The sequence below is a fragment of the Colobus angolensis genome, unplaced genomic scaffold (genome assembly GCF_000951035.1).
Source record: "Colobus angolensis palliatus isolate OR3802 unplaced genomic scaffold, Cang.pa_1.0 Scaffold88, whole genome shotgun sequence".
In the NCBI taxonomy this organism is placed as follows: domain Eukaryota; kingdom Metazoa; phylum Chordata; class Mammalia; order Primates; family Cercopithecidae; genus Colobus; species Colobus angolensis.
Window position 1 is genome coordinate 5,109,765 of NW_012122709.1, and position 6,014 is coordinate 5,115,778.

The following is a 6,014-nucleotide window of genomic DNA, read 5'->3' on the forward strand; positions in this document are numbered from 1 at the left end:
AAAAAAAATTTTTGGTTTTTTTTGTTTTTTGTTTTTTTCCCCCTTCGTAGGGGAAAGGGAACAAAAGTCATGTCCAATGTGGCCTGAGGGAGCACTACAGCTGTTTCTCTTGGTCCATTCATTCTGCACATTGACTGGAGGTGGAAGATTTGTCGGAGATGTCCTTTATACATGCTGCTCTCTATTGTGGCAAAGATGGGAAGGAGCCTTGGAGGACAAGTAGAAGGGGCTGCATGAAAGTGACAGCTGAGGGGCCGGGCGCCATGGCTCATGCCTGTAATCCCAGCACTTTGGGAGGCTGAGGCAGGTGGATCACGAGGTCAAGAGATTGGGACCATCCTGGCAGACATGGCAAAACCCCGTCTCAAAAAAAAAATCTGTCCATATTATCCATCTTGAAGGACCTGGACTAGGTTTTGTTAAAGGAACTAGCAGGCTTCCTTATACCTTGAGACAGCAAAAATATGAGTGAATTTTCAATGGACTAAACAATGTGTAGAAATAATTTACCCTAAAAGATGGTTTGTTTTTGAGTTGCTGAGGTCCAGCCGAAGTGGCTAAGTTCTGGTCTCAGGAAAAAACAACTGCCGGGCGCGGTGGCTCAAGCCTGTAATCCCAGCACTTTGGGAGGCCAAGGCGGGTACATCACTTGAGGTCAAGAGTTCAAAGACCAGCCTGGCCAACATGGGGAAACCCCCATCGCTACTAAAAAATACAAAAATTAGCTGTGCATGGTGGTGTGTGCCTGTAGTTCCAGCTACTCGAGAGGCTGAGGCAAGAGAATCGCTTGAACTCAGGAGGCGGAGCTTGCAGTGAGCCGAGATCCGCCTCAAAAAAAAAAAAAAAAAAAAACACACAAAAAACAACTGAAGTTCGAAGAGTCCTAAATTTATCAAGCCTGGCTGAATAAAGAATGTGTAACCAAAAGCAAATAACCTGCCTAGGATTTACAAAAGGGTTATCTAAAGAGCAAGGTTGGCCAGGCATGGTGGCTCACGCCTGTAATTCCAGCACTTTGGGAGGCCAAGGCAGGTGGAACACCTGAGGTCAGGAGTTTGAGACCAGCCTGGCCAACATGGTAAAACCCTGTCTCTTCTAAAAATACAAAAATTAGCCAGGCATGGTGGCTCGTGCCTATAGTCCCAGCTACTCGGAAGGCTGAGGCAGGAGAATTGCTTGAATCCAGGAGGCAGAGGTTGCGGTGAGCTGAGATCATACCATTGCACTCCAGACTGGGCAACAGAGTCAGACTGTGTCTCAAAAAAAAAAAAAAAAAACAAGGTCACAACCTGGATATATCTATATATGATTTATTTAAAGAATTGGCTCATGTGATTACGGGAGCTGGCAAGTCTAAAATCTGTAGGGCAGGCCAGCAGGCTGAAAACAAGCAGAAGTAATGCTACAGTTTGTTTTTTTTTCTCCAACTTTCATTTTAGGTTCAGGGGGTACATGTGCAAGTTTATTACATGAGTAAACTATGTCACTGAGGTTTAGTGTATAAATGATCCCGTCACCCAGTTAGTGAGCATAGTACCTGATAGGTAGTTTTTCAGCTGTTGCCCCCTCCCTCCCTTCCCCTTCTAGCAGTCCCCAGTGTCTATTTCCATCTTTATGTCCATGTGTACTCAGTGTTTAGCTCTCACGTATAAGTCAGAACTAGTGGTATTTTGTTTTCTATTCTCGCATTAATTTCTTTTTTTCTTTTGACACGGAGTCTTGCTCTGTCACCTAGGCTGGAGTACACTGGCATGATCGCGGCTCACTGCAACCTCCACCCCCTGGGTTCAAGCGATTCTCCTGCCTCAGCCTCCTGAATAGCTGGGATTACAGGCACCCGCCCCCACGTCCGGCTAATTTTTTTGTATTTTTAGTAGAGACAGGGTTTCACCATGTTGGTCAAGATGGTCTCGAACTCCTGACCTCAGGTGATCCCCCCGCCTCAGCCTCCCAAAGTGCTGGGATTACAGGCAGGAGCCACTGCACCCAGCCCAGCCATGACTTTTTAATAATAGCCATTCTGACTAGTGTGAGATGGTATCTTATTGTGGTTTTGATTTGCCTTTCTCTAATGATTAGTGATATTGAACATTTTTTCATATATTTGTTGTCAACATCTATGTCTTCTTTTGAGAAGTGTCTGTTCATGTCTTTTGCCCAGGTTTTTTGTTTGTTTGTTTGTTTTCTTTTTCCGGGAGACAGGGTCTTACTCTGTCAACCAGGCTGGAGTGCAGCTGCAGCCTCAACCTCCTGGGCTCAAAGGATCCTCCCACCACAGCTTCCCTAGTAGCTAGGACTAAAGGCACGTACCACCATGCTGGGTTTTTGTTTTGTTTTGTTTTGTTTTGCAGAGATGTGGTCTCACTCTATTGCTCAGATTAGTCTGGAACTCCTGGGCTCAAGCAGTCCTCCCCGCTCTGCCTCCCAAAAGTGTTAGGATCACAGGGGTAAGCCACTGCAACGGGCTGAGAAAATTTTAAAATATTTGTTTCCTTTTTTTTTTTTTCTGAGAAGGAGTTTCGCTCATTGCCCAGGCTGGAGTGCAATGGCGCTATCTCAGCTCACCGCAACCTCCACCTCCTGGGTTCAAGTGATTCTCCTGCCTCAGCCTCCCAAGTAACTGTGATTATAAGTGCACCACCAGGCTCAGCTAATTTTTTTGTATTTTTAGTAGAGATAGGGTTTTACTGTACTGGTCAAGCTGTTCTTGAACTCCTGACATCAAGTGATCTGCTGACCTTGACCTCCCAAAGTGCTGGGATTATGGGAATGACCGACCATGCCTAGCCTTTTGAGATAATATATTTAAAGTGCCTGGCATATGGTAGAGCGTAATTAATATTAGCCCGGGCCTGGTATGATGGCTGATGCCTATAATCCCAGCACTTTGGGAGGCTGAGGTAGGTGGACCACGAGGTCAGGAGTTCAAGACCAGCCTGGCCGAGATGGTGAAATCCCATCTCTACTAAAAATACAAAAATTAGCCGGGTGTGGTGGTGGGCACCTGTAATCCCAGCTACTTGGGAGGCTGAGGCAGGAGAATGGCATAAACCCGGGAGGCGGAGCTTGCAGTGAGCTGAGATTGTGCTACTGCACTCCAGCCTCAGTGACAGAGAGAGACTGTGTGTCTCTCTCTCTCTCTCTCACACACACACACACACACACACACAAAACAAAACAAACAAACAAAAAGAAACATAAATATTAGCCTGGCTAGGACTATCATGTTATTGTTATGAGGCAAGAATGATTGCTGAAGACTGGATAGCTACACAAGCCTACAGAGAAGGAGGGAGCCCTTGGCTAGACCTTCAAAAGAAAGGACATAAGCACAAAGATCAGGGAGAGGTAACAAGTTTATTTATTTTTATTTTTATGTTTATTTTTTTGAGATGGAGTTTCGCTCTTGTTGCCCAGGCTGGAGTGCAATAGCACTATCACGGCTCACTGCAACCTCTGCCTCCTGGGTTCAAGTGATTCTCCTGCATCAGCCTCCCAAGTAGCTGGGATTACAGGCACACACCACCATGCCTGGCTAATTTTTTGTATTTTTAGTAGAGATGGGGTTTCACTATGGCCAGGCTGGTCTTGAACTCCTGACCTCAGGTGATCTGCGTGTCTCGACCTCCCAAAGTGCTGGGATTACAGGCGTGAGCCACTGCGCCCGGCCAAGGTAACAAGTTTTATATGTATTTTTAAAAATATTTTACATGTAATATAAACATGCTTGTACAGAACATTTGGAAAATACAGTTTTTCCACATAGTTGAGGTCATTCTGTGTGTAAAATTTGTAATGTGTGTCTCTTAATGGCATGTCATAAGCCTTTCTCCATGTTACTACATTTTCTTTGATAACACTGATTTTAATGGCTGCTGAAGATTTCATTGAGGCCGAGTGTGGTGACTCACGCCTGTAATCCCAGCACTTTGGGAGGCCAAGGCAGGCGGATCATTTGAGGTCAGGAGTTCAAGACCAACCTGGCCAGTATGGTGAAACCCCATCTCTACTGAAAATACAAAGTTAGCCAGGTGGTAGTGGCGTGTGCCTGTAATCCCAGCTACTTGGGAGGCTGAGGCAGGAGAATCACTTGAGCCTGAGAGGCGGATCTGTCTCAAAAAAAAAAAAAAAAAAAGCTACCACTCCCGGCCCCTTTCTCCTTTCTTTTTGAGGTTTCTTTGCTTTTCTTGTCTGATTTTTATTGCAGATGAACAGTAGAATTATTTTATCAAGTAACAAAAGATTCCATTAGAATTGTGATTGAATGGGCCGGGTGCGGTGGCTCACGTCTGTAGTCCCAGCACTTTGGGAGGCGGAGGCGGGCAGATCATTAGGTCAGGAGATCCAGACCATCCTGGCTAACACGGTGAAACCCCGTTTCTAATAAAAATACAAAAAGCCGGCTGGGCGCAGTGGCTCAAGCCTGTAATCCCAGCACTTTGGGAGGCCGAGACGGGGCGGATCACGAAGTCAGGAAATCGAGACCATCCTGGCTAACACGGTGAAACCCCGTCTCTACTAAAAAAAAAAAAACACAAAAAACTAGCCGGGCGAGGTGGCGGGCGCCTGTAGTCCCAGCTACTCGGGAGGCTGAGACGGGAGAATGGCGTGAATCCGGGAGGCGGAGCTTGCAGTGAGCCGAGATCGTGCCACTGCACTCCAGCCTGGGTGGCAGAGCGAAGCTCTGTCTAAAAAAAAAAAAAAAAAAGAATTGTGATTGAATGTTGTAAAAGTGAGATATTAATTTGGTAAGAATTTACATCTTTGTAAGATTCGTTCTTTTCTTTTCTTTTTTTGTTTTTTGAGGTGGAGTTTCACTCTTGTTGCCCAGGCTGGAGTGCAATGGCACGATCTCGGCTCACCGCAACCTCCGCCTCCCAGGTTCAAGCAATTCTCCTGCCTCAGCCTCCCTAGAAGCTGGGATTATAGGCATGTGCCACCAGGTCCAGCTAATTTTTTGTATTTTTAGTAGAGACGGGGTTTCTGCATGTTGGTCATGGCTGGTCTCGAACTCCCGACCTCAGGTGATCCACCCGCCTCGGCCTCCCAAAGTGCTAGGATTACAGGTGTGAGCCACTGCGCCTGGCCTAAGATTCGTTATTTTCTAAGATTATGGCTTATTTCTCCATTTTTTTTAGTCTTCTGTTATATCTTTCAGCAAAATTTTTTTTCTTTTTGAGAGGGTCTTGCTCTGTCACTCAGGATAGAATGCAGTGGTTTGATCACAGCTCACTGCAGACTCAACCTCCTGGGCTCAAGCAATCCTCCCACCTCAGCCTCTTGGGTAGCTGGGACTACAGGTGTGTGGCACCATGCTCAGCTCTTTATTTATTTATTTATTTTTTGAGACGGAGTTTTGCTCTTGTTGCCCAGGCTGGAGAGCAATGGCCCGATCTCGGCTCACTGCAATCACTGCCTGCCTGGTTCAAGCAATTATCCTGCCTCAGCCTCCCGAGTGCCTGCCACCACGCCCAGCTAATTTTTTTATTTTCAGTAGAGACAGGCTTTCGCCATGTTGGCCAGGCTGGTCTCGAACTCCTCACCTCAGGTGATCCACCCACCTTGGCCTCCCAAAATGCTGGAATTACAAGCGTGAGCCACTATGCCTGGCTGCTAATTTTTTTTTTTTTGACACAGGGTCTCACTCTATCGCCCAGACTGGAGTGCAGTGGCACGATCTCGGCTCAACGGTAATCTCTACCTAAAAGGCTCAAGGGATTCTCCCGCCTTAGCCTCCTGAGTAGCTGGGATTATAGGCATGTGCCATCACACTTGGCTAATTTTTGTATTTTTAGTAGAGACGGGGTTTCACCACGTTGGACAGGCTAACGCCCAGCTAATTTAAAAAAGTTTTTGGGCCGGGCGCGGTGGCTCAAGCCTGTAATTCCAGCACTTTGGGAGGCCGAGACGGGCGAATCACGAGGTCAGGAGATCGAGACCATCCTGGCTAACACGGTGAAACCCCGTCTCTACTAAAAAATACAAAAAACTAGCCAGGCGAGGTGGCGGCGCCT